We start from the raw sequence: 10,143 nt of genomic DNA, 5'->3' as shown, positions 1-10,143 counted from the left end.
TGCCTGTAATCCCAGCTACTCAGGAGGCTGAGGGAAGAGAATTGCCTGAACACAGGAGGCGGAGGTTTGAGGTGAGCCGAGATCGCGCCATTGCACTCCAGCCTGGGTAATAAGAGCGAAACTCCGTATCAAAAAAAAAAGAAAAAGAAAAAAGAATAGGCAGAGCTGCTTGATTGGAGACCGAGAATACGGAACATTGAAGGAAGAAAATCAGGAGGGTGTAGTGTCATACAAGACGTGAAGAGGGAGAATTTTAACAGAGACAAATCAAAAGTATCATGGGGTCTCAAACGATCAAGAGTAGAATTAAGAAACATTTTATTGGATTCAATGAAAGGAGATCTTGGTGGCTGGATACGGACAGTTTTAGTAGTTTGGGGATGATGTGAGAAGCAAGAAACTGACAAACGTGTGGGAGGAGAGTCAGTGGAAGTAACTAGTACAGGAAAGGTCAAGAGCATTCATTTTAGTATCAATAAGACTTGGGTAAGGAAAGTGCTGGTGGGAAGAAAATAGTAAGCAGAAGAGGAGTGTTAAGGAAGCAGGAAGGGAAGGGCATGAGCGTGAGAGCAAGTTCTCTGGGAAAGCCAGAGCTGTGGTCTCAGACAAAGGCGGGGCCAGCACCTCTCAGGAAAAAGGGTGCAGTTTAAGGCTCTCTCTGTCTCTCTCTCTGAATAGGAGAGGCCTAGTGTTGAGAATGACAGATTAGGAGATGGGAGTGGGAGGTGTGAGGAAAGGGAGAACATTTGAAATTGCCAATTTCAGACTGGGAGAGAGGGCTGCCTAGAGAAACACAGGAAGTTTGCCAGGCATTTGTGAGTGCCCAGTAAATGTGGAAGCCATAAACTGGAACTGAAATCCATCCAAGCAGTTGTGTGATTTTCTCCATTAGAGCCCAGAAGCGCTGATGTAAGGGCTAAGAACACAGGCAGTGAAATTTATCTAATGCTGGGGCGTGGCAGGCAGTGTGACAAATGGCAAAATGTTCCTGGCCAGAGACGCAGATTTGAGGGGACACAGGGAAGACGAGCTTCACATCTTCAAATAAGGGCAGGGACTGAAAGACGTGGAGAACTGAGAAGTAAGGATTGAGGGATGTGGTAATTGAGGCACCTGGAGAAGAAGACCTTCACGTCTTAAAACACTCAACATGGGAACTGTGGTTTGCAAAGAGGTGTTTGCCAAGACTTTCTTAAGAAATTTGTAAAACTAGAAATAAACTAGTTCTAAATTATGACAGTTCATCATGTTTGAAACACTGCATGACTGTAGAAAAATGGTGGACTCCTACATGAAAATGCAAGTTCCCATAATGTTCAAGCGAATTTATTACAGATACTTTTTTTATTGCATTTTAGGTTTTGGGGTACATGTGAAGAACATGCAAGATTGTTGCATAGGTACACACGTGGCAGTGTGATGCTCTGCCTTCCTCCCATCACCTATATCTGACATTCCTCCCCATCACCTATATTGACATTTCTCCCCATGCTGTTTCTCCCCAACTCCCCACCCGCTGCTGTCTCTCCCCTATTTCCCCCCAACAGTCCCCAGTGTGTGATGCTCCCCTCTCTGTGTCCATACACATAAACATTTTTTAGGAGGATACAGTTGTAGCACTTTCATAACAAAGAGGTGCATATTTCAAGCATTAGGAAATGGAGTTTTAAAGTTTATACAAATAAATATTGGAAGTCAGCAAACAAATTATAATTCATATGTAACTTGAATTTTGTCATCTACAGATTTTAATTGTGAGCATAAATATTGTGACGTATGAAGTTGGCCAAAAACAGGGTTACATATGGCGCATAAAAATAAAAAAGAAGCATATTGATGATATTAAAATATATGATATTGATAGCAATCCACTTCTGAAACAGTTTCATCAAAGTCACAATTACGCATAGTCCAGGTTAGAAGCAAGTGGTTTCAGAAATAATTCATTATGAGATGGAGACCAATTGCTAAGTCCTCTATAGTCTGTATAAATAATACTATTAAATTTCTTGTACAGGAACAGTACAGAAGTCTTAGTTGGGATGCATACTTATTATTAAAATATATTTCAGCTGTGAATTTTTTTTACTGTATTTTAAGTTCTGGGATATGTGTGCAGAACGTGCAGTTTTGTTGCATAGGTATACATATGCCATGGTGGTTTGCTGCACCCAATAACCCGTCATCTACATCAGGTATTTCTTCTAATTCTCTTTCTCCCCTTGCCCCCCACCCACTGACAGGCCCCAGTGTGTGATGTTCCCCTCCCTGTGCCCATATGTTCTCATTGATCAACTCCCACTTATAAGTTTGGTTTTCTGTTCCTGTGTTAGTTTGCTGAGAATGATGGTTTCCAGCTTCATCCATGTCCCTGCAAAGGACATGAACTCATTCTTTTTTATGGCTGCATAGTATTCCATGGTGTATATGTGCCATGTTCTTTATCCAGTTTGACATTGTTGGGCATTTGGGTTGGTTCCAAGCCTTTGCTATTGTGAATAGCACTGCAATAAACATAGCTGTGCAAGTTTCTTTATAGCAGAATGATATATAATCCTTGGGGTATATACCCAGTAATGGGATTGCTGGGTCAAATGGTATTTCTTGTTTTAGATCTTTGAGGAATTGCCACACTGTCTTCCACAATGGTTAAACTAATTTACATCAACCGTTAATTTTTAAAAGTAGAGGATCTACATTGCTTAAATCTGAGAGCATCACTGGGACAGGCCACTCATATTATAATGGGTTACTTTTGACATTTCCACTTAGTTTTTCCTTCATATTACAGAAAACGTTGTTTTCACACATTTAGAATGTTTGTAGGACAAAAAAGTGAAATATAACTTGCCATTCATTCAACCCATAAATGTAAATCTAGCTGAATTATATTTTAATTCAAATTGCTATTTCATGCCACTTGAAGGTCCACGTTTAAAAATGGCTACTGCTCATTTTGGGCACCGTTGTTTCATAAACGCCTTCATGGTTCTAATGTTGAACTCCTTTAAGGTCAATTAGAGCTTTACAAATATAACCATGTGACAGGAAATTATTTTTAAGCAGTTTTAAAGAAAATAAAAAAAGAAGTAAACGTAGGGCATATGCTAGTAGCTGGTGTCTTATTCTGTGAGTGGTGCTGCAAAGACTTTGACTTTCCCAAAATATCTCCTGTTCTGCTGTAATGTGTCTTCTGTCTGTTTTATGTGATTCATAATCTGTATCACAGTAGTAAATGTTCTGGGGTATTCTAAGTGGATGTCTTTTGGAGCCCATTGACAAAACGCTACCAGACAAGAGGAGGAGCTAAAGTTTTTCTATAAGCTTTCATTCTTATATGTCTGTACAGGGATATGCATATGCAGATATGGACACCTCCTCATTTTGCTTGAGCGTGGAAAAGGAAGAAGGTGGTAGAAAGGAAAGGAAATTTGCATCTGTTGTAGAGGGAGGAGATATTGGCAAACACACACAAGAAATAATGAAAAGGGAGAAATGTGGAAAAGGAAGAGTGATGAGATTTAATTTGGCCTATTCTACAGTTTTGCCTAGAGCTCGACCCTATCCTATCCTTTCATATATTAGGAGAAAATAATGTAAAATATTGGGGGCCAAACATGACTTAATAATTATGTGGACTTTGGAGTCTAGATACATAGTATTTGTTTTGGGCTACATGCTAATCTAAATTACAGATAAGGATCTTGAAGATTAAACGAAGTAACTTTCCCAGATCTCACAGGACGGTACAGGGATTTGAACTCACATTTTCTAATCTTAGAAATTATACACTTTGTACTATATTACAAGATCCTCTAAAAGAAATTCCTTCCTGTAGCATAAAATACAAATATTAATTTCATTTAATTCTTCTTCCTACTCTTATTTCTTCTTTCAGCTCTCTTTAAGTCTTTTATATATTGGGTTAATGGCATTTTACTTAGCATACCATTTTTGCAAATGCTTATTTTAAATTTAAAAAGAGAAGGAGAGAGGAGAGAAAGGAAGAGAAGGGAACTTTTTAGTGAAGCACTTGGAAATTCATAAGAACACTTCCAGTTGCACATAGGTTTGAAGTTTTTATTTTAAATAAAAGTTTTCTAGGGTGTAAAGCCCATGTTTTATTCTTAGCTTTCCCACTGAGTCATTCTCTGCCCTTGGACACCTCACCTAACACATTGTAACCTAGTATATTTCACGTTTTCAAAACTAGATTGTGTTTGAAAAGAGAGATCTTCAGTTTTCCACGTTGTGATGTTCCTCTGTTTTCTCAAAGTACTTAAGATCCTGGATGTCCTGCTGTGACTTGTTCAAGCATAATTTGTAACAGAAATAAGACTGAAAGGTTTCTAGATTTAGCGTGAAGATCTCTTCAAAAGGCATCTTTAAAGTTGAAGTATGGCTCACCTATTATTTTCTTTCTTATTGCCTTATATTGGGTTTTCCTCCAATAAGGTAACATGCAACCATCCATTGCCTGTAACCCCGGCTTCCTGTGCAGCAAAGAGAACTTGACGGCCAACGTTTTCACCTGGACTTTGCTTCATGAGTGAAAACAGGATTAAATTATAGTTTTCATTTTTAAGATTCTTAAATAATTTAGTATACTCTATGGTTATTCTTCTGCTTATATTCCTCATCCTTTATGACTAGTCCTCTCATTTGATCCCTCATATCTTTAGGAATGTCTGCATTCAGATAATTAGACATTCACAGTTATGAAAACTAAGATTACATAGGTGGGTCATTTAATTTGATTTTTATAAAGCTTCTTTCTAATTCCATCTGAGCTTTGCAACATGATTATCATTAATTTTCAAAATTTTTAATTTCTGTGGCTACATAGTAGGTGTATAAATTTATGAGGTACATGAGATGTTTTGATACAGGTATGCAATGCATAATAATCTCTCCATGGAAAATGGGATGTCCATCCCCTCAAATGTTTATCCTCTGTGTTACAAACAATCCAATTATATGTTTGTTATTTTAAAATGTACAATTTAATTATTTCTGACTATAGCCACCCTGTTGTGTTATCAAACACTAGGTTTTATTCATTCTTTCTAAATTTTGTAATTTTGTACCTGTTAACCATCCCCACCTCTCCTCAACCACTTCATTACCCTTCCCAGCCTTTCTTTGTGGATAACTATCCTTCTACTCTCTATCATCTCCAAGAGTTCAGTTGTTTTGATGTTCAGATCTCACAAATAAGTGAGAACATGTGATATTTATCTTCCTGTGCCTGACTTATTTCACTTAATGTAATGATCTCCAGTTCCACCCATGTTTTTGCAAATGACAGGATCTCATTATTTTTTATGGCCGAATAGTATTTTATTGCGTATCGTACCACATTTTCTTTGTTCTCCTCTGTGATGGATGTTTAGGTTGCAACTAAATCTTCACTACTGAGAAGAGTGCTGCAATAAATATGGGAGTGGAGATATCTCTTTGATATACTGATTTTCTTTCTTTTATGTGTACAGATAGCAGTGAGATTGCTGGATCATATGATAGCTCAATTTTTAGTTTTTTGAGGAACCTCAAAACTGTTTTCCACACTGGTTGTATTAACTTACATTCCCACCAACAGTGTATGAGGGTTCCCTTTTCTCCACATCTGTGCCTGTGTTATTGCCTGTCTTTTGGATATAAACCTTTTTAACAGGGATGAGATGATTGCAATTTTGATTCGCATTTCTCTGATGATCAGTGATGATGAACACCTTTTCTTTTTTTAAAATATACTTTAAGTTCTGGGGTACATGTGCAGAACTTGCAGGTTTGTTACATAGGTATACACGTGTCTTGGTGGTTTACTGCATCCACCACCCCCCATCATCTACATTAGGTATTTCTCTTAATGTTATCTCTCCCCAATCCCCTCACCCCCTGCTGTCCCTCCCCAGCCCCCGACTTCCCGACAGACCCCAATATGTGATGTTCCCCTCCCTGTGTCCATGTGTTCTCTTTGTTCAACACCCACTTATGAATGAGAACATGTGATGTTTGGTTGTCTGTTCTTGTGTCAGTTTGCTGAGAATGATGGTTTCCAGCTTCATCCATGTCCCTGCAAAGGACATGAACTCATCCTTTTTTATGGCTGCATAGTATTCCATGGTATATATGTGCCACATTTTCTTTCTCCAGTCTATCATTGATGGGCATTTGGGTTAGTTCCAGGTCTTTGCTATTGTAAGTGTGCCATCATAAACATACATGTGCCTATGTCTTTAAAATAGAAAACTTTATAATCCTTTGGGTATATACCTAGTAATGGGATTGCTGGGTCCAATGGTATTTCTATTTCTATACCCTTGAGGAATCGACACACTGTCTTCCACAATGGTTGAACTAATTTACACTCCCACCAACAGTGTAAAAGTGTTCCTATTTCTCCACATCCTCTCTAGCATTTTTTCATGTTTATTGGCTTCATATATGTCTTCTTTGGAAAAGTGTCTGTTCATATCCTTTGCCCACTTTTGGATGGGTTTGTTTTTTTTCCTGTAAATCTGTTTTAGTTCTTTGTAGATTCTGGATATTAGCCTTTTGTCAGATGGGTAGATTGCAAAATTTTTTTCTCCCATTCTGTTGGTTGCCGGTTCACTCTAATGACAGTTTCTTTTGCTGTGCAGAAGCTCTTTAGTTTAATTAGATATCACTTGTCTATTTTGGCTTTTGTTGCCATTGCTTTTGGTGTTTTAGTCATGAAGTGTTTGCTATGCCTATGTCCTGGATGGTATTGCCTAGGTTTTCTTCTAGGGTTTTTATGGTGTTAGGTCTTATGTTTAAATCTTTAATCCATATGGAGTTAATTTTTGCATTAGGGGTAAGGAAGGGTCCAGTTTCAGCTTTCTGCACACTGCTAGCCAGTTTTCCCAACACCATTTATTAAACGGGGAATCCCTTCCCCATTCCTTTTTTTGTCAGTTTTGTCAAAGATCAGATGGTTGTAGATGTGTGACATTACTTCTGAGGCCTCTGTTCTGTTCCATTGGTCTATATCTTTGTTTTGGTACCAGTACCATGCTGTTTTGATTAGTGTAGCCTTGTAGTATAGTTGGAAGTCAGATAGCATGATGCCTCCAACTTTTTTTTTTTTTCCTTAGGATTATCTTGACTATATGGGCTCTCTTTTGGTTCCATATGAAGTTTAAGGTGGTTTTTTTCCAATTCTGTGAAGATCAATGGTAGCTTGATGGGGATAGCATCGAACCTATAAATTACTTTGGGCAGTATGGCCATTTTCATGATATTGATTCTTCCTAACCATGAACATGGAATGTTTCTCCAACTGTTTGTGACCTCTCTTATTTCCTTGGGCAGTGGTTTGTAGTTCTCCTTGAAGAGGTCCTTTACATCCTTTGTCAGTTGTGTTCCTAAGTATTTTATTCTCTTTGTAGCAGTTGTGAATGGGAGTTCGCTCATGATTTGGCTCTCTTTAAGTCTGTTATTGGTGTATAGGAATGCTTGTGATTTTTGCACATTGATTTTGTATCCTGAGACTTTGCTGAAGTTGCTTATCAGTTTCAGGAGATTTTGGGCTGAGATGATGGGGTCTTCTAGATATACAATCATGTCGTCTGCAAATAGAGACAATTTGACTTCCTCCTTTCCTAATTGAATACCCTTTATTTCTTTTTCTTGCCTGATTGCTCTGGCTAGAACTTCCAGTACTATATTGAATAGGAGTGGTGAGAGAGGGCATCCTTGTCTAGTGCCAGTTTTCAAAGGGAATGAGTCCAGTTTTTGCCCATTCAGTATGATATTGACTATGGGTTTGTCATAAATAGCTTTTATTGTTTTGAGATACATTCCATTAACACCTAGTTTATTGAGAAATTTTAAGCATAAAGGACTGTTGAATTTTGTTGAAGGCCTTCTCTGCATCTATTGAGATAATCATGTGGTTTTTGTTTTGGTTCTGTTTATATGATGGATTATATTTATAGATTTGCCTATGTTGAACAAGCCTTGCATCCCCAGGATGAAGCCTACTTGATTGTGCTGGATAAGCTTTTTGATGTGCTGTTGCATTTGGTTTGCCAGTATTTTATTAAAGATTTTTGGATTGATGTTCATCATGGATATTGGCCTGAAATTTTCTTTTTTAGTTGTATCTCTGCCAGGTTTTGGTATCAGGACGATGTTGGTCTCATAAAATAAGTTAGGGAGGATTCCCTCTTTTTGTATTGTTTGGAATAGTTTTAGAAAAAATAGTACCAGAAAATTCTACTAGATGTACAAAGAAGTCTAGTAGAATTTACTTCTTTGTACATCTAGCAGAATTTGTCTGTGAACTCATTTGGACCTGGACTTTCTTTGTTTGGTAGGCTATTAATTGCTGCCTCAACTTCAGACCTTGTTGTTGGTCTATATTTGTTTATTCAGGGAATCAACTTCTTCCTGGTTTAGTCTTGGGAGGGTATAAGTGTCCAGGAATTTATCTATTTCTTCTAGATTTACTGGTTTATGTGCATAAGTTGTTTGAAACAATCTCTGATGGTAGTTTGTATTTCTGTGGAATCAGTGGTGATAGCTTCTTTATCATTATTTTTATTGCATCTATTTGATTTTTCTCTCTTTTTGTTAGTCTGTCTAGCTGTCTATCTATTTCATTGATCTTTTAAAAAAACCAGCTCTTGGATTCATTGATTTTTTTGAAGGGTTTTTTGTGCTCTATCTCCTTCAGTTCTGCTCTGATCTTAGTTATTTCTTGTCTTCTGTTAGCTTTTTAATTTGTTTGATCTTGGTACTCTAGTTCTTTTAATTTTAAAAATAGTGTGTACATTTTAGATCTGTCCTCGCTTCTCATGTGGGTATTTAGTGCTATAAATTTCCTTCTAGACACTGCTTTAAATGTGTCCCAGAGATTCTGGTATCTTGTGTCTTCATTCTCATTGGTTTCAAGAAACATCTTTATTTCTGCCTTCATTTCATTATTTATCCAGTAGTCATTCAGGAGCAGGTTGTTCAGTTTCCAGGTAGTTGTGCGGTTCTGAGTGAATTTCTTAATCCTGAGCTCTAATTTGATTACACTGTGGTCTGAGAGACTGGTTGTTATGATTTCTGTTCTTTTGAATTTGCTGGGGAGTGATTTACTTCCAATTATGTGGTCAGTTTTAGAGTAAGTGTGATGTGGTGCTGAGAAGAATGTATATTCTGTGGATTTGGGCTGGAGAGTTTTGTAGATGTCTATTAGGTCCAATTGGTCCAGCTCTGCATTCAAATCCTGGATATCCTTGTTAATTTTCTGTCTCGTTGATCTGTCTAGTATTGACAGTGGAGTGTTAAAATCTCCCACTATTACTGTGTGGGAGTCTAAGTCTCTTTGTAGATCATTAAGAACTTGCTTTATGTATCTGGGTGCTCCTGCATTGGGTGAATATATATTTAGGATAGTTAGCTCTTCTTGTTGTATTGATCCCTTTACCCTTATGTAATGCCCTTCTTTGTTTTTTTTTTGATCTTTGTTGGTTTCAAGTCTGTTTTATCAGAGACTAGGATTGCAATCCCTGCTTTTTTTTTTTACTCTCTATTTACTTGGTAAGTCTTCCTCCATTCCTTTATTTTGAGTCTCTGTGTGTCTTTGCATGTGAGATGGGCCTCCTGAATACAGCAAACTGATGGGTTTGACTCTTTATCCAATTTGTCAGTCTGTATCTTTTGATTGGGGCATTTAGCCCATTTACATTTAAGGTTAATATTGTTATGTGTGAATTTGATCCTGCCATTTTGATATTAGCTGGTTGTTTTGCCCATTAGTTCATGCAGTGGCTGATACTGGTTGTTCCTTTCCATGTTTAGTGCTTTCTTCAGGAGATCTTGTAAGGCAAGCCTGGTGGTGATGAAATCTCTCAGCAATTGTTTATCCATAAAGGATTTTATTTCTCCTTCACTTATGAAGCTTAGTTTGGCTAGATATGAAATTCTGGGTTGAAAGTTCTTTTTTTTAAGGATGTTGAATATTGGCCCCCACTCCCTTCTGGCGTTTAGGGTTTCTGCTGAGAGATCTACTGTGAGTCTAATGGACTTCCCTTTGTGGGTAACCCAACCTTTCTCTCTATCTGCCCTTAGCATTTTTTCCTTCATTTCAACCCTGGTGAATCTGATGATTATATGCCTTGGGTTGCT

This window comes from Aotus nancymaae, unplaced genomic scaffold (assembly GCF_030222135.1).
Source record: "Aotus nancymaae isolate 86718 unplaced genomic scaffold, 86718_ANA_hifiasm-v0.15.2.pri h1tg000019l, whole genome shotgun sequence".
NCBI classification, from domain to species: Eukaryota; Metazoa; Chordata; class Mammalia; order Primates; family Aotidae; genus Aotus; species Aotus nancymaae.
This window is presented reverse-complemented; position numbering follows the sequence as displayed.